At 51.0% G+C, this 18,923-nt stretch overlaps 2 pseudogenes; one reads left to right on the top strand and one right to left on the bottom strand.

Annotated features, from left to right (window-relative positions):
- Positions 1–291: 291 nt before the first annotated feature.
- LOC105731025 (synaptotagmin-15B-like) overlaps positions 292–18,923 on the top strand; it is a 195,247-nt pseudogene continuing 176,615 nt past the window's right edge.
- LOC105731031 (proto-oncogene tyrosine-protein kinase receptor Ret-like) lies at positions 8,829–14,092 on the bottom strand (annotated as a pseudogene).

The raw sequence follows: 18,923 nt of genomic DNA, 5'->3' as shown, positions 1-18,923 counted from the left end.
CCGCTGATCGCGAATGGGTGAGCGAACGCGGCGCTCCTGCCCAAGGCGGTCAGGGGAGCGGCGCTGAGGCCCGGGACCCGCGCGGAGACTCCGCCCCGGGATCCGAGAAGGCTCCCTTGAGCCGGGGTCGGAGCTGCTCCTGGAGGGGCCTCGGCCTACGGAGGATCTGGGAAGGCGGGGGCGCAGTCCTGGCCGCGGGTAGGTCGCGTTCCAAGGCCACCAGGTGTGAGGGGTCGGGTACGAAGCCCCAAGTCAGACGCTGGTGCGAAGGCTGTAGCTCTGCTCTCCGGGATGGGGGTGGTCCTCTCACCCCACCTTGCCCCAAAACGCAGGGAGCCCTGGGCGCCCCTGGCACTGGCGTCCGGGACCCGCCTCGCCTGAGCTCTGCGGTTTCCAGGAGCTCACGGTAGGTTCTGCGCCCCTTCACCTCCGGGCCTGGGCCTTGGCCAGGGCCGGGCTGGGGCGGGGCTGCGGCCTTAGGGCGCTGGGTCCCTGCCCCTTCCGTGCACCGCGCGGCTCCTCGCAACGCAGCGGGCACCAGCGCCACCACGGACCGCCCCAGCGCCCGCCCGACGGCGCCCGGCCGCGCTTTAAGAGCCAGCCCCGCAGAGCCCAGACCAGCAAGACCAGCCTGCGAGAGCAGCCCCATGGCGGGTAAGCGCCCTCGCCTCCCCAGTCCGGCGCCGGCCCCGGCCCCTCTGTGGCCCTTTCAGCACTTGTCTCCGCCCCGCCGCCCCCGGTGGGGTGCAGTGCCTGTCCTACCCGGACTCGGCGCGCTCCTAGAGGGGCGCTGGGATGGAGTGGAGGCTGAGCCCCGCTCCTTGCGGTCAGTTGCTGCTTAGGAGTTGTGGGAGTCCCGCCTTCTCACCACCCCACCCAGTCCAGATCCCTGAGCCCGGGATGCCCGGCACCCGCATGTCACCCTAAGGGAGGCACATTTTTGGCCCAGCCAAGGTGGCCGGCGGTTGGGACCCAGGGTCTGAGCACCCCTGGGTGGAGCCTCCTAGGCCCTCCAAATGTGGACTTGTGAGGGCCAGCAGCAAAGGGGCCTTGCCCCCTCGACCTCCCCACCCCCTCCACCTCCTCCCACCCACTCTCCTGACTCACCGCGCGCTCACCTTGATAGAGGGCTAGGGGAGGGAGCGGGTGTTAGAGAAGGTTAGGGAACCTGAGCCGGAATCCAGCCTCACAGCAGGTTCCAGGACCCCAGAGGGTAGCTGTCTGATTGCAGACCAGGAGGAAGGTTCCTTCCAGGGTTTTCCCTAACTGACTGCGCCCACACCCAAGCGCCCCTCCTGTCCTCAACAGGAGCCCACGGGATGGAGGTTCTGGTGAGGGCAGGTTTGATTTCTACTCAGAAACACAAGGAAATGGTTTCTTTAAGCCAGAATCCCAAGGGCAGGGCCAGCTGTTTCCCAAGGAAAACCAGAAGGTTCTGCCCAGGGCCCTCAGACCCTAGAAGGGGAGTGGTTGGGGTAAACGGCTTTTCCTCTGACAGCTGCCAGAATCCAGCCAGCAGCATTCTTCCCGGAAGCCCTCCCCAGCAGGGGCCACTCCTGAGATCAATCCCAGGGGACAGGGTTGCTGCCTCAGTTCTGCCCCAGCAGGCCAGGGCTGTGAGGGAGAGTGGCTTCCCCAGGCAGGCATCACAGTACTGGTGGTCTCTGCCCCCAAAGCAGCTGGCCCTGGTGATCGCGGGCACCATCGGGGGGCTGCTGCTGCTGCTGTTGATCGGGGCAAGCTGCTGTCTGTGGAGACGGTTCTGTGCCACCCTCACCTATGAGGAGCTGCCTGGAACACCAGCCACGGCCACTGCAGCTGCCTCCAGTGGACAGCGGGACAGGCTCTGCCAGCCACAGGCTAGGACCCCACCGAGCAGGTGAGGCAGGATGTGGGGCCAAATGGGCCCCTGGAGTTTCCCTCAGGGTGGGGTCAAAAAGGAAAGTTCTGTTTATGGGGAGCCTCCTCCATGCTGCTTCGGTGCTGGGAGCTATCACAAAGAAATCCCAGAAACCTCACATCAGCTGTTAGGCAGGCATTATGAAACCCATGTTCCAGGTGAGGAAACTGAGGCTCAGCGCATGTAAGTAGCTGGTCCGAGGGCACAATTAGTAAGTGGAACAACAGGAATCCGAGACTGGTTGACACCGTCGTTGGGGGCTGTGCTCCTTCTGCAAATTTCGTGTGTGTGTGTGTGTGTGTGTGTGTGTGTGTGTGTGTGTGTTGCCTGATATGGCCCCAGAAAATGGTGTCCCGGCCTCCTCCTGGCTCCTAATGGCTTTTCTTCCTTCAGCCCCTGGCGCTCCAGCATCCTGACTGAGAGCTCTGAGGCCACATCATTCACTTGCCACCTACATGTTGTCTCCCTGCCTCTGGACAGGCCACCAGGTGTGCCATTCGTGGTGCTCCCTTCCCTTCAAGGCCAAGACTGGGTGCCCCTGCACAGCGGAGAGTGGGCCCACACCCCATGGGATCCCCGCCCGGCATCGGAGCTGCTGCCTCACAACCCCAGTGGTGGCCTTGGTGAGTGCCCCTGCCAGGGCTTGCCCAGAGGTCAGGGTCTGCTCAGGTAGCCCCATCTGCTTTCACCAGCCTGGCTCCAGAACACAACTGAACCAGCCCAGGGATGCCAGGGTTGCCCAGGGACCACTCTTTCTGGGTGCTTTCATTTATGAAGTGCTTGCTGCACCCCATGCAGTGAGACATGGGCTTGGGTGCTGATTTGGAGTGAGACCTCACTATGACTCTGTGGGAGAGGAATTATCACCGTATTTGACATAAACTGAGGCTGTAAACAGATTGGGATTGGAACCCAGGCATCCCAGGTACAGAACTTGTACTGGATCCCACTCCAGGTTGATGGGTTGGCTGACCAAGAAGAAAGAATGGTAGGGGCTGCAAACACAGCTTTCTGCCACCTCTGTGCCCTGAAGATCTCCCAAGAGACCATCCCAGGACCCTCCCAACAATCACCTTGGCCCTTCTAATTTGAAGAGGAAGCAAAAGGCCATGCTTTATCACTGAGTCATTCTCTAGACACCATGGAAGGGGGCCAGGCCAGGTGATGGCTACTGTGTCCCTGAAATAGGCCCTGACCTCCAAGGATGGAGGCCAATCCCAGGGGGCAGTAGTATGAATAATCTGTACTCTGCTAGGATTCCCAGCCTGGCCAAGCAATGCCTTCCTGCTGAGAAGGCTTTCTGGAGGAGCTGCACTAGAGAGACGGAATGTTTAGTCTGGAGAGGAGAGTGGGGTGGATGTGGTCAGGCTAGCTGAGGCTCAGCAGAGAGGGATGGACCAGAATGGGAATGGGTGCCCAGAGCTGGCCTCATGGGCTGTCTCCCATGCCCCTGCCTTCCTCTGGCCTGCCAGCCCTCCCACCCTCTGTTATAGGAGATGCATGTAAGGTGGGGGCCATCAATGCAGAGCTGTACAAGTTCTCAGAAGACAACAGTGAGACCGAATTCCCTGCCGGCTGCCTAGGGCGGCTGTGGTTCTCGGTGGAATATGAGCAGGAGGCCGAGCGGTTGCTGGTGGGCTTGATCAAGGCGCGGCAGCTGCAAGCCCCCTCGGAGACCTGCAGCCCCCTGGTGAAGCTCTACCTGCTGCCTGATGAGCGGCGCTTCCTCCAGTCCAAGACCAAACACAAAACCTCCAACCCACAGTTTGACGAGCACTTCATCTTCCAGGTACAGCCTCTGGAGCTGGCAGGCTCTGGTACCCTCCGTGTTCCTGGGAAGGTGCAGACCTTCAGGAGAGCCCAGCCTCCTGTACCAGCCAGGGCCCTGCAGCCCCCTGGGACCCTCGATGCCACAGCTCTGCTTTACCTAGTCTGCCAGGTTAAGGCCTATAGGAACCGATCCCTGATAGAGGCGCAGGGGAGAGACTTGGTGAGTAGTGACCAGAAGCCTGGGCTCCCCTGTCCTGACTGCCTGGAGGAGAGTGGGCAAAAACACAATTTTAGAGCAACTACTGAATGCCAGGCCCTAGCCTATGGGGCTCAGGGGAATTATCCCAAAGGCCTGGAGCAGTGTGGGGTTTCTGGCAAGTTTATCCAAGGAAGGCAGAAGATGGGCCCTAGAGGGAGTGCAGGAGCTGCCTGTGCTGTCAGAGGCCAGCGTGGGGCCCGAGTGCTCTCCTGCGGCAGGTGTGGCGCCTTGCAGATGGACTTTGCAGATGGACTAGGAGTTGCCGAAGCTATTTCATATGTGGATCCTCAGTTCCTTACCTACATGGCACTAGAAGAACGCTTCACCAGGCTATGGAGACTGCCCTGGCACATTTAGAGACTCTTGCAGTGGATGTTGAGGTGGCCAATCCACCAGCCAGTAAGGAAAGCATTGATGGTCTTCCAGAGATCCTTGTTCTTGAAGATCACACTGCTATCGGTCAGGAACAATGCTGTCCAATCTGTTGCAGTGAGTATATTAAGGATGATATAGCAACAGAGTTGCCCTGTCACCATTTCTTTCACAAACCTTGTGTCTCAATTTGGTTACAAAAGTCGGGAACATGCCCTGTGTGCCGCCGTCATTTCCCACCTGCAGTTATTGAAGCGTCTGCAGCTGCTTCCTCCGAGCCTGATCCTGATGCCCCACCTTCAAATGACAGTACTGCAGAAGCACCCTAAACCTTAACAGTTGAAATGAGATCAGTCTATCAAAGTAAATTTGCAAATTCCTTCTAAATCTCATGTGCAAATAATTATATATAAATATATTTTAAAATGCTATATATAGTACATGCCATAGTTTAGAAAGAGAATATTAACCTTTCTAAACTAAATTTAGGTTTGCAGGAAGTATTAAACATTTTCAAGCTGAATGTTGAGACAGTGCATCCATTTTCTTTAGTTGAATATGTTTGTATTAATTGTAAAGTCAAGCTTGTCAGTTGACTCTCCAGAAAAAAATAATCATCCTGTGTGGCATACATTATTGGCTTTGTCTACAATACTGCCACTAAGTGATTATAATTAAACTCTCCTGTTTGCATCACATGTAAAGACTGTGTTCACAATAGTAGTAAAATTTGGTTTCATTGGAAATAAATTCTAAAATATGCTTTTTCACTAGTACCTTTGGTTTTGCATAACCTCTTGGTTCATAAGGCTGAGAAATTTTTCAGAAAGTCCATTTTTGACTTTTCACAATGTCAAATGAAGGCTAAAATTTTGGCCAGAACATCACAAAAGTTTTAAATCTTAGATGTAACACCACCCCCACCCCCACCCCCGAAATAAAGTTAGGTAGTAAAATCCTTAATGAAACCAGTGGATGTGCTTAAATCTAAGTTTAGTAAAGCATACTAAGAATCTAGTGTGCTCAATGCTTGGTACAATGAGCTGAATTAATTAGATGGCCTTATGAAACCCTTTCTAACCTCTTACCCAACCTGTTTCTTGGTTAAAATTATACTTGAAGGCCCAGTACACTCATGGAATGTTATTTAATATTGGATATAGTTAGTTTAAGGTAATTTTGCATCTACAATATTTTGGAAGGTCTGAAAACTTGCACAGGGTCATCTTTGTAATTATGTAACCCCAAACTAAGATGCACAGTGTCTCCTTTAGGTGATTACACACAGTACACAAGTATGTGCAAACATGGACATAACAGTTCACTTACAAATGTGATTTGATGTTAATGGTGACTGTTAGAATATCACTAGAGAATGGTGACTGTTAGAATATCACATTTGAGCAAGTAAAATAGTAAAGCACATAGTGAATGTATGTCCATCTAATTGGTCCATTGATAATTTAGTTTGGGCACATAAAAGGAATATTTATATGGCTTCCCAAATGCAGAGTTATGTCTTATTTGTGTAATTCCTCTGAGTATTTATAGCCCATCTCTTTTTTTCATTCTTAAAAATAAATGAATTTTCACTGTTGGCACATTTGAGGCTTAAATATAAGGAACATAACACTTGCATTCTAATTTTTGCATATATTGCAAATGTGTCTGGTATTTACAGCAAAATACTGTGTATCGTTCTATGGGTAAAACAAAAGTGAACATTGCATGCATGTAATGTGGTGAATTTGTAATTTAGGAGTTCTTTGGAGCTTCTGTGACTTTGGAAATGCTTACATTCAGGCCTTAATGTTGCATTAGCTAGCATGTTTTCCCTCTGATGTATATAGTCACTGTTGTATAAACTAATCTTTGCTTGTTTTTTACTCTGTGATCTTTCCATGCCGTATTTCATTAATAATCAGTTACTGTCAAGGAGTCAAATCAGATTAAAATTAATTTCACGTGTATATTATGGAAATTTGTGGCTAGTGTGATTTTTGTTTGTTTCCTTTTAAGTACTGTTGATCAGTTGCGACACTTACTGGTTAAACTTACGTTGCTAAAGATTTCTCTGTAATAAGCCACACATTATATTTGGGCTGTATTAAGGGACCTTGGTTTTCTTCTAGATAGCAGCTGTCCCAAAGAAAATATTTCTTCTTTTCCTGTTAAGATTTAGCTGTTACCTGCCAGTTGTTAAGAGGTTTTGTTTCCAAACTCAACCAGCAACGTTGAGAGCTGAACTTAAGATAGCTGTTATACCTTTTGCTTTCCATTTGTTACTGTCCTTCATTCTTGGCTCCCTACTATCTATAAACAGCTGCCGTGAAGGAGAAAAACTGAATAAGAGTTGGCTTAAATTTTAAAAAGGAGAAAGAAAATTGAGGTTTTAGGATTTTCACGGTAACAAGAGCTGATATAAGCTAAGGCTGACAAGTTCAGATACCAGAATATTATTTGGTCATATCTTGGATCTTTTTGAAAAAGTTAAGACTATATGAAGGTAATTATAAGTATGAATATTAATAAAATATCATTTATCTTATTTCTGTATGTTGTGACTTAACCTAATTTTATTTTTTTAACATTTTCTTATTTCTTATAATATGAATGCAGATATTTAAAGGTAGATCTATGTGGTTTTCTTTTGTGTTTCTTAATTGTTTATCTCTAACTCTTAAGATTATTTGTGATCTGGATTTGTGTATTTGTTTAGATACATACGAATTGTTAAGATGGAGTGCAAGTTTTTCAAAAGCCCAGGTCTAAATGTAATGGTTGGTTTATTGTTCTACAACCCCAGCCCATCATTTTCTGTGTAAATCATAAACAATAAACAAGATATACTCGGTGGTCAAAAAAAAAAAGATACATTTTCAAAACATCTTTTGCACACATTTTCTATAAATGATAGAATAACCAAATTGTCATTTTCATCTTAATAAAATTTGCCCCGAGCAGACATTTATCAAATTCTACTTTAGAAACTTGCTTGATAGTCACCCGTTGCCACTGCTGAAAATGCTGGGGTTTTTTTTGGCTGGTTGGTTTTTGGTGCATTGTTGCAGTGATTTGTTTTTTGTTTTTTTTTTTAACAGATAAATTTGTTTTTAATAAAGGAGTTAATTTTCTTTCAATCCTATATAAAACAATAGCAATTAAAAACTTCATTTTTGAAAGTAAAATATTTACATATGAACAAGTAACTATGCAAAATTTACATGAAAAAATGGAAAGACAGGGATTTCCTAAAAGACAAAATAAAAAAGGTGTAACAGTTCTCAGGTGTTGATAAAAAATACTAATCAGCGTTCAGTTCACAAACGCTCGAATTAAAGTCTAACGTGAGAATTCACACTGAGAAAGCTGGAGTATTTACAGTCATAAAAGTACTATCAATAGACAATTTCATACAATAACCTCCGAAAATATAAAGAACCAATTAGTATATTTGTAATAAAAAATAGGTACAAAGAAGGGGCTTTGCTCTGGATGCCTGTCAAGTCGGCCCAAGGCTTGCATACAGTGTCTTAGCAAAATAGTTCTAGTTTACATAGCCATTCTGTCATGTGCCAAAGTATGTACAGTTACTGACAAAATACACCAACCATTTTTCAACACTTGATTCACACCGACAGTCTTGATGATTCTTCTCAACTTTGATTTTATTTAATCTAGGTTTTCACTTTTAGCTAAAAAACACAGTGCAAGTAAAATATATTTATGCTGAAAAGGTTTTCATCTCTTTTAACTTTACAGCTTTACAAACCATAGCAAATAAAATGCATTTGTACAGATGCTGACCACACATTCAGAAGGAGCCCTCCTTTGCTGGGCTCTGCCTCTACTAAGCAGAAATGTGATTACACTCTGAGGTGGGGCTGCCACGATGAACTGTGTCCTCCTGCAGGAGTCTCAGCAGAGGGGGCTGACCTAGGACAAGAGAACAGGTCCTGTTTTTTGGGTGATATCTGATACACTGATGGCCCAGGAATGGAGTTTGTCCTCTGAGGACTAAACCCAGCTTTCTCTCTCCTACCAGGCTGTCAAGCATTGCAAACCCGACGTGTGGAACTAGGAGGAGGAATAGTTCATCTTGCAGAAACCGCAGCACTCGTTTTTTTCCACTTGTGTGTCTGGGGGAATGAATGCACAGATCTGTCTGACTTTGTTATAAAAATAGGGCTCCCCACCTCCCCCGTGTCTGTGTCCTTTATTGTAGCATTGCTGTCTGCAAGGGAGGCCCTAGCCGCCAGTCACAAAATGCCACCTACTATGTGACTCCATTTACATGAACTGTCCAGACGGAGCACTGTGGTAGAGAGGGAAGGTAGACTGGTGGTTGCCGGGCAGAGGAGAAAGGGGAATGCGGAGTGACTCCTCATGGGTATTGGGTTCTTTGGGGGATGGTGAAAATGTTCTGAACACAGGTAGTGATGACAACTGCCTACCTCTGTGGAAACACCACACACCCGAGTTACGAGCCCAGAGGCACACAGGGCAATGCGGGGAAGTCTTGAAGCATCACAGTGGAAAGAGGTCTGTAGCATTAGGAGGCACATAGGGCTCCGTTTCATCCCGGGGGCTCAGCCACAGAGCCCCAGAGAACAGCTGGGTCCTGCCTACCCCGCTCCGCGGAGACCCTCCCTGGCCTTCACAGCCCAGGCTTCCAGGGGCTGTGGAGGGGAAAGGGGGGCTCCTGCCACCCTACCCTGCACTCAGGCGGCGCTGGTGATGCGTCATCGGCAGAGTTGGGAGGACTGGTAAGTGCGGCAGAGCCACGGCCACCACCAGGACACCCAATCACCCCCAGGGCACCTGGTCCCTCCCACTGCATCTGATGACCCTCACAGCACTCGATCACCTCACCCACCTGATCACCCTCACTGCACCCGGCCACGCCCACTGCACCCAATCACCTTCACCACACTCGATTACTCCCATGCACCTGGCATCCCTTGCACCCTATCACCCTCAGGGCACCTAGTTCCCCACCGCACCCAGCAGGCTGGACTAAGTGCCTCACTCAGAGCTCCAGGTCAACCTCCTGTCATTGGGAGACAGGGAGACAGAGGCCATCTCCTTGGTCATCGTTTGGGGAAACGCTGACTTCTGAAGAGGAATTGCGCTGTCAGAGTGCTTACTGCCTGCATGTAACCTTAGTCAGCCCACGCCGACCTCAAAGGTGAAGGCACTGTGGTGCCCTCACCCAGGAGCTTACCTCTGGTGTGGAAGAGAAGATGAAATCCTAAGGGCGACACCAGGCAGTGATAAGTCCTGTGAAAGAAGGACAAAGCACTAGAAAGCCACCCAGAAACCGGGAAGGCTCCCTGGGCAAGGGGTGCCAAGCAGGGTCCTGAAGGCCTGATGGGACTCAGGAGAGGAGGTTGTAGAGGAGAAGGTGTGTGGAAGGGGCAGCAAAACTAGAGGATGCGGGTGAAAAGGCATCCTCTAGACATAGCGGCTCAACCAGTTTGTGACCACCGGCCATGGTGGGGTGGGTGGGGCATCTTAAGACCAGATACTTGAATTCCTTGTAGTTGTTTGTGCAGATTCTAAGAGAAACTTGAAGCTCATTCCTCAGTGACTCAGGAGTCCAGAATGTAGGCTGGGATATTAAAGGTGCTTTTGTGAAGGAAGAGAGAAGGCCCAGTCAGGATCTGACATGCTGTGCCTTGAATAGAATGCAGTTTGAGACAGATTTAGACATCATCTGCACACATAAGGTGTTTCTGTTGGTGCCTTGGCTAAAATGCATCAAGACCTCCCACACTTTGTATTAGGTGTCTACACTAAACCTACATTATGTCTTCAAGATGGCATTTGTGTAAAGCAAAATAAATGATGTTTAAAAAATGGTTAATAATATTCCGGCACTAAATTTTTTTTTTAGTTTTAAACATTTCTGCTAATAAAAATAATAATGTTTGAACAATCTTGCAAAATTCAAGAAGTACTGGAAAAATGTTAAAAACCTTATCTTCTATAATTGTACCTTTTAGATTTGGTTACTGTTAATATTCCTAGTTTAAATAATAAAAATGCTACAACATTTATCACGAGGAAGCATGTAATAAGGTGAATAAGCTTAAACTGAAAAAGAGTTTTGGAAAAATTAAAAAGATGTTTGATAATGCTCATGATGGAATTCAATAATCTAAAAAAGTGATTACTAAAGGAAAGATTTAACATACAATGGTGATAATTTAGAGTAAGGCTTTTCGTGCTTAAAAAAATTCTGGGTTTTATGTTAAATTGAGACCTCCAGGCACACAGGGTCACACTGTGGACCCTCCAAGGGGCTAAGCCTGCACACCCAGCGCCCTCCCACCTTTGCTCTGCTAGCCCCCGCCGCCACCACCACCACCCAATTTACGATGGAGGAATGGAAGTCTCCTCTTTTGTTCCCCTCCTCCTCAGTATTTCCCTCTCCCTGGCTTCCTCCCCAGCTAGCTCTTCCCAGAAGCCACCTGATTTCCTTGGCATGCTGGGATGCACTGTGTGTCTCACAAAATGAAAGCTGCAGGCAGGCAAGATTCTGACCTTTTGTGTTGTTACATCCTTAGCTGCTAGAATAGTACCTGGCTTCTGGCAGGCAGGCAAGAGGTATTTCCGGAATATTGAATGAACTGATGGCATGATGGTGAAGAATAAACCAGATGGCTTGTGTCAAGGGCTCACAGAGCAAGCCCAGTAGCAGCAGGCACTGAGCGGCAGCCCCACAATGTCGGCACTCACCCTCTAGGAGCCTGTAGGCCACGCTGATGTTAGGGCACAAGAACTGCACAGGTAGCAGGCGAAACTGATGGAAGGTGCCTGGGGGCCGGTTCTCACGAATGCAGAAGGAGAGGCTTTTCTCCGGGAAGCAGAGCTCCTGGGGATTGAGGGAGCTGCAGGCTGGAAAGGAGGTGTTGAAGAAGAAGTATACTCAGGCACAGCCTGGCCACTGGCACTCGCCCTCACGAAGGGACGTGGGCGACAGGAAGACCTTGAGGTAGACAGTGAACACCTGGAAGCCTCCGTCTGCAGCGAGAGAAGTCAGGCCTGTGGGGGCATCAGCCACACTTGCCAGGCAGTCGGGAATGGGGAGGAGGCAGGAGCTCCAGGCCTGGTGCAAAACCTGGTCCCCACCAAGGTCCACAAGGCTCAGCCTGGTGCTCCAGCTCCACCTGCTACCTCCTTGCCTCTGCTACAGGGCCCTGTGGCCCAGAGCATCAGTGCCCCACAGGCCTAGCTCTGGTTATTTAGTTCTCAGCTTAGAGGCCCCTCCTTAGGGAGGTGTGCTGAGCACTGGGTTGAAGGCTCCCTGACTCTGTTGGTGGTAACTTTTCCAGTAAGTGGTGACCAGTGCCCTGCCTGCCACACCCTCCCCAAGGAGGTTTGAAGTGGCCACAGACAGACTTCCTCAATGCCTAGAGGGGGCATTTCTGGCACCACCCCCGAGGTGCCAAAGCGATTTCCGATGTACCGCGAGGGCTTTCCCAGCTTCCATCTCAGCTGGAGGTGGGCGGCTGCTCCTCAGAGCTGCTCTTCCCATATTCTCTGGCATTCTCTGCTTTTTGCTAGCCTGTCCATCACCGCTCCAACTCTCTATTGTAATTAATTCTTTACACAAACTTTCCCTGTTCAAATCACTCTGTGGTTTCTTTCTTGACAGGACCTGGCCATGTATGAAGCCTCTCCCCACTTTGGAGGGCTCAGGCCTCCTAGGAATCTCAGGCCCAGGGCAAATTCCATGCCGGCCCCACCCAGGGACTCCTGTTCCTCAAGCTCCACCCTGAGGGCTCAGATTGAAGAGAACAGCAACTAAGTGCATAGAACCAAGACTCATCTCAGATGCTGCCTCCTCCAGGAACTGCCTGAGCTACCCCGGAGGGAGCTGCCCACCCAAGCCCCCTCCCTGTCCTGCACCGGGCTGTCCCTGGCAGACGGGCCACTCTGCCTGATTAGGGCAGGGATGCTTGCTCTGCACTCATGGCTGGAGGCTTTCCTCTCATCAGCAGACAGGGCTTAGGGTGGTTGCGGGGGCTGCGCAAGTCATGGCCCTGGAGGGGTGGCAGGGGGTGGGAGCTACCGGGGGCAGCATCACTGTTACCTGTCACAGGCACCCTGCTTTCCCCCACCCTTCCCAGCTCCAATGTCATGTGTGGCCATGACTCTAGCACTGACTGCTCCACTTTCCTCCCTGGACACCTGGGACAGACACGAGTCTCTGCCACAAGCCGGCTCTGATAAGAAGTCAGGCTTTCCTTAGGAACTGCCACTTCTCCAGAGAGTTGGAGGTCATTTGGTAAGTCAAAACTTTGGAATTTTTTCAGCCCCACTTACTCCCTCTCTCGAAACCTCCTAATCCTTTTTAGCACCACTGGAAGAAGAATTCAGGTCTGGCAGAAGCGTGTACCCGGATTCCCATGTGTCTCCAAACCCCCACAGCCTCAGGAAGCCCCAGGGTCACTGGCAGCCCTGAAACTTGTCCTGGCTTCTCTCAGGCTGGACACAGAGGCAGGCCAGCCTCACTTCACCCCTGACACCCTCCACACCCTCCAGGCTGGACACAGAGGCAGGCCAGCCTCGCCTCACCCCTGACACCCTCCACACCCTCCAGGCTGGACACAGAGGCAGGCCAGCCTCACCTCAACCCTGATGCCCTTCACACCAGGGGTGGTGGGGAAGTCACCCCGAGCCTCAGTGTCAGCGGTTGTGATGAGGGCGGCTTGAGGAAGGGGTAGGGTGGGGTGTGGGGATGGGAGTGGGGGCAGCTCCCTTACTGCGGACACTGAGCTTCTCCCAGGTTCTCTGGTTCAGGCTCCAGTTAAGGTAGAGGAGGTCAGTGTCCTCCTGGATGCGGATCCAGTTGTTCTCGTGCAGCCACATGTGGTATGTGCCATAGAGGTGCCGGCCCAGGCGGAAGCTGGGCACTTCCCCAGGAGTGTCCCGCAGGGCATGGACATAGAGCAAGGGCATGCTGGCCGGCTGATCCACATACAGATTCTCCCAGTAAGCATCCCTTGAGAAGTAGAGGCCCAGTGCCACTGTGGGAAGTAGAGAAGTGAGTGAGGGATGGTGAGGATAAGGCTTCGTCAAGGACAAAAAAAAATCATTGGTTTAAAATTCCTGTCTTAGCAGGAGTTTTTCATCTCCGGTCCTCAGAACATGAACACTCAATTATTTGTGTAGTTACACACTGGCTAGAAAAGGACTGCTTTAAAACAGAGAAAGGAAAGAAGACAGGGGAGGCAGTAGCCACAGTGGCAAGCCTGTTCTCCATCACCCAGGCCGGAAGGGCACCCGAACCACACAGGCTTCTCAACAGGTCACCCAGAGCCAGAGTGTTCAAGGGCAGGAGACACTGCCAGCCATGCAGGCAGGCAACAGTTGACAAAAATGAAGAAAGCTCTTTACAGGAAAGTCATAAATCTTTATCTAAACATACACCTACCATACGACCCTGCAATTCCACTCCATTCATCCAAGAGAAGTAAAAACATACGTCCATCAAATGGTGTAGTGGGAACTGGAGGGATGATTCACAGAAGCCAAGAGCCTAGAAGCCCTTCGGCAGGGGGATGGACAGGCAGACTGTGGTCCAGCCACGCCACAGAATCCTGCCCAGAAAAAGGGTGAACTATGGATACACGCAAACACCTGGATGGGTCACACACCCATGCAGTGCCACATACCCGTAAGTGCCAAGTGGAGCCTGGAAGAGAAGAGGTGAGATGTCTGGAGTCCCACACTGGGAAAACAGAACAGGAGAAGTCTTCTCTTGAAGTGCTCACTGCACATCAGGAACACAGCTCCCATGACAGTGACCTCGGGATGGTGGTTGGGGTTGCATTTCTGGTGACAAAGAGGATAAGAGACTATAACTCACAGTGGCGTCACAGGGCGAGGAGGGGCTGGATGCCCTGGGCCCGGATAAGCCCCCTCCCAATCCCAAGTGGCATCCCATGTCTGGGCTATTCATGTAGGTGGCGGGGTCCACATTCTCACCCCAGAGGGGATTCTACGGACTGACTGAGCTTATGTCGGGAGAGGCAATGCAGCTCTGCCAGATCTAGTTTTCTCTGGGACACACACCTCTGGCCCTGGCCTACCTAATAAGAACTATTTGCCCTTTGGTGGCTGCAGGGTGGCTCTGGTGATGCTCAGGCTGCAGAAAAGTGGGCACCCCTCTGCTGCAGGAGCAGATCCAGACTGGGAATCCCACAGGTGCTCCTCTGGGGTCTCCGAGATGTGCATGCACCTTCAGTGGTCCAGGGACTGGAGGTAGGACAGGCCTGGGTTCCCCAAAGCCCCCACCACAAAGACCATATGTGCAGGAAAGAATGGGCTTTCCTGCTCCCATCTGGTGGAGCACCCATCTTGCTGCTGCCATTCTGCCTACCAGGGCCACCTGGTCTGTGGACCAAGGCCAGGTCCATGGGCTGAGACCCACCTCTGGTAAGAGCCACCCCTGGCACCATGGGGAGGTCACCAGCAGGACTTGCAAAGCTTTTCCCACCCCATGCATTCAGGGTCCAAATGACATGTGGTGACAGAATCCTCCCCCACACCTAGAACACAGAAACAGAGATGGAGGCATGCCCACCCAAGACCCCATCTGCTTCCACCCTGCCCACCTCAGCAGGAAAGACTCGGTCCTCGTGTTTGACAGAGTGAAGCGCTAGACTGTTTCCAATGATACACGCTTGGCTGGGCTGTTTAATTTATTCATCTTTGGATGCAGAGGGGACCAGTCTCGAGCGCCCTCATCCCGCACGTGTGTGTGCACACCCCTTAGTCCACACACTCTGTCCAGGTGTGCATTCTCAGGTCCAGTTGGGCCTGGAGCAGGCTCCTTTGCAGGCAGCACAAGGCGAAGCTTTATTCGTGGAGGGAGGTGGAGCAATGCTGGGGACAGGCCAGGGCTTGCTCCTGTCTCCTGGTCATTACACCTGCCTTTTCTGGGTCCTGCTGCCCAGCCAGCCCACGAAACAGCGTGTGCCCCACTCTAGGGCATACCCAAAGCATGCAGTCCCTCGGCACTGGTGCAACCCACACCTGAGCCTGGCCATCAGCTTCCTGCAGGCCCAGCCTCAGCTCCTGTGCCCCAAGGGGTTGCCTCCTACCAGCCCTGAACCTGCACAGCAGCCCTAGCCTGGCATCCAGCTCCTCCCTCAGGCTCTGACCCCAGCTGGGAAGAAGGTTTCTTCCCTGGTGCCCATTGCAACCAAGGGTGCCCCACAGAGCTTTCCCCACCCCCCAGCCCTCTTTCATCACAACTTTGCGCCTCTCATGTTACTGCTCTTGTCCCAGGGACCACGTGGGGCTGTCTCCTGGTCTGATCCAGACTGACACATGGCACACATGCATTCCTTTTCTCTCTCACACACTCTCTTGGATGCATTATTACACACCACAAGGGCACACACTGATACACACTCGTTCTCCCATAAGCTCACACATTCTTACACAGCCAGTCCGGCTCTGACAAGCACATGTATTTGCTCATACTGGTGCACACCCACTTTCACACCCAAGCACACACATTTTCCTGCACCCTCGGTGCACACATACTAAGCTTGGCCCGGCCCTGTCTGCATAAGCAGGGGGTCACCAGCTCTCCACAGGCTCCTGGCTGTGGCCCTTGGTCTCCCACTCCCCCAATGCCATCCACCCGGCAGCTCTTATGGGGCACTGTAAGGTCACCCTCACCATGGCATGGTGACTCTGCCACATAAACACAAATGAAGCTCCAGATGGTGAAAAACTTCCCTAGGATAGCAGTACAAGGGCCGCAATTTGAGACTTCCAAAAAAGGAAAGAATAACAACTGAACAGTGTGAATTAGAAGTAGCGCAGGGCATGTGTGCAGAGCAGGCCCTTCCTGCAGAACCCCATATGCGACACCAGCCCCATGCCTGCCCTTGATGGGTGGCAGACAATGGAGTTGACAGCTTTATTATGGCCCAGCAGAATCTCCTTAAGAGACAATGTCCTTTGTAGGGACATGGATGAACCTGGAAACCATCATTCTCAGCAAACTGACACAAGAACACAAAATCAAACCGCATGTTCTCACTCATAGGTGGGTGTTGAACGAGAACACATGGACACAGGGAGGGGAGCACTACACACTGTTGGGGGGTAGTGTTGGGGGTCTGTTGGGGGGAAACAGGAGAGGGACAGCGGGGGGTGGGGAGTTGGGGAGAGATAGCATGGGGAGAAATGCCAGATACAGGTGAAGGGGAGGAAGGCAGCAAATCACACTGCCACTTATGCACCTATGCAACAATCTTGCATTTTCTTCACATGTACCCCAAAACCTAAAATGCAATAAAAAAAAAAAGAAAAAAAAAAAGACAATTTCCTAATGCAATCATCTTCCCAGGAATGGGAAACATGCCCCAAGGCTCTTCCCTGGGGGCTGGGGTGGAAAAGGTGGTCCCCACCACCCCAGGCCAGCTGTCCCTGTGGGGGTCCCTCCAATCCCACGCTGAGCACTGTTATCCTCTCAGGATGCGACCTGTTACCCTGCCCCCCGTCCATCGCTTCCCTCCCACTTCCCACTCATGTTTTCTCTTACTATAGTTAAATATTTGACATGTATAAATAATACATTTCACAGAACATTTATGCTGAACAAACACCCAGGAGCCTGTGGCCCTGCTGAACTGGATGCCTGGCCTCACTGCTGCCCCTCCCACCTCCCCACCTGCCACTGCATCCCACCCCCACCAGCAGGAGGCTGCGCCCGGCTTTATTCTTGCCTTGTGTTGTGGCATCATTCATGGAAGGCACATTTTTGCTGGGTGGAGAGTCCCAAGTGGACAGCTATTTTCCTCCTTGCTTCCGTCTTTTGGCCTCACTGCTGCTGCTGAGGGCCCATGCTCAAGCCGCCCCTCCTGGGTATCCCACCTTCTCCCAGCTGCCTGCAGGACCTCCTCTGTCTTTGGTGCTGTCCGGCATCACTGTGATGCTACGGAGGCTGCTCACCTCAGCTGGTTTCCTCCTCTGCAGCCTGTCCTCTAGATGGTGGCAGTGGCTGACGAGCCATATCCGGGCCCGGGGCTGTTAACCTGGTCTCTGTTCTGGTGTGCAGTGTGCTGATCAGCAGCCCGGACCTTGGCCCGGGGCCAGCTGGGCATCTCCATGCCTTGCTCCCTCCACTCCTTTGCCCCAGTCTGGCCCCTCCTCACCCCAAACTGCCCCCAATTCTTCCCCATCTCAACACGGCATGGCCCCACCTCACTGCTCAGGTCACACACGTCAGTCCACAGAGCCCTGTCTCTTTCATCCTCCACCCCAGCTACCAAGTCCCCTATGCCAACACCATCCAACCCTGGACCACAGGCTGGGCAGCACAGGCCACTCTGCACAGAGCAGCCAGGGTCCATCGGATCATGGCACCCTCTGTGGAGCCCTGTGTTAACTCCGCTGCTTGCAGAATAAAACATAGCTCCTCATCAGGGCTCCCAGGGACCCCTCTGGCCTCCAATTCACTTCCTCCTCACTCTTACAGGGTGCCCACGTTTCCACCACATCTGCTAACTCGCTCTCTGTGAGCTGAGAGAATAAATGAATTCATGAAGCAATGAATGAATCAATTAATCAAAAAGTCAGTACAGTGGTTTCATAAACAGGAGTGTAAAAGGGCTGGGCATGTTTGGGAAATGGTCAGAATTTGGGGTGTGGAAGGGATTGGAGAATGGGAAGACACTGTGGCATGGTCTCGCAGGCACTGGAGCCACAGGCAGGCTGTCAGTGGCAGGACAGAGCTGTGTGGATGCCTTGTGCACACACAGAGTGCCCACGAGTGCACCAGTAGCCTTGTGGGGCCAGCCACTGTGCTGAGCAAACAAGCCTGAGGCTGAGAACAAAACCACTCCTCTTCAGCTCAGGAAATGATCTCTAGATGCCTAAGGAGCCCTGGGCACCGGAGCTGCCAGCTAGACTTGCCCAGTGGTGACCACCTGCAGCATGCTGCACAGACCTGGGTCCTGGCTCTGTCCCAGCTGGAGGCTGCTTTTGTCTGGGACTATAATCTAACTTTACTTTTAGGAAAAAAACATGGATCAAGTAAGGCTCTACCATAAATAACAAATTTGGAGGTGTATATAAGGACAGATCCCAGTTTTAAAAGTTATTTTAAATTGTAAACTACACATGGAATTTATCATCTAAAAATTTTGAAGTGTACAATTCAGTGGCATTAAGTGCATTCACACTGTTTTGCAAACCATCTTTCCATAGCACTTTTTTATCCTGTAAAACTGAAAGTGCACCCTAAGACAATTACTCCCCCTCTTCTCCTCCCCCAGTTCCTGGAACCCTCCATTCTACTGTCTCTATGAATGTGAAGACTGTAGGGACCTCATATAAGTAAAATCATACAGTGCTTGTCCTTTTGTGCCTGGCTGATCTCACTTAGCATAATGCCCTCGAGGTTCATCCATGCTGTAGTATGTGGCAGGATTTCGTTTTTGTTTTTTTCTTAAAGCCAAGTAATATTCTATTTTATGTCTGTATTATACTTTGCTTACTTGGGTAACTTCCACTTTATGGTTACTGTGAATAATGCTGCTGAAAACGGGGATGTACAAATGTATCCCACCTGCTTCCTGCTTCCTTTCCTGT

Source organism: Aotus nancymaae, unplaced genomic scaffold (assembly GCF_030222135.1).
Source record: "Aotus nancymaae isolate 86718 unplaced genomic scaffold, 86718_ANA_hifiasm-v0.15.2.pri h1tg000010l, whole genome shotgun sequence".
Classification (NCBI taxonomy): domain Eukaryota; kingdom Metazoa; phylum Chordata; class Mammalia; order Primates; family Aotidae; genus Aotus; species Aotus nancymaae.
The sequence above is the reverse complement of the archived record's forward strand: the minus strand, read 5'-3'. Positions and strand labels throughout refer to the sequence as shown.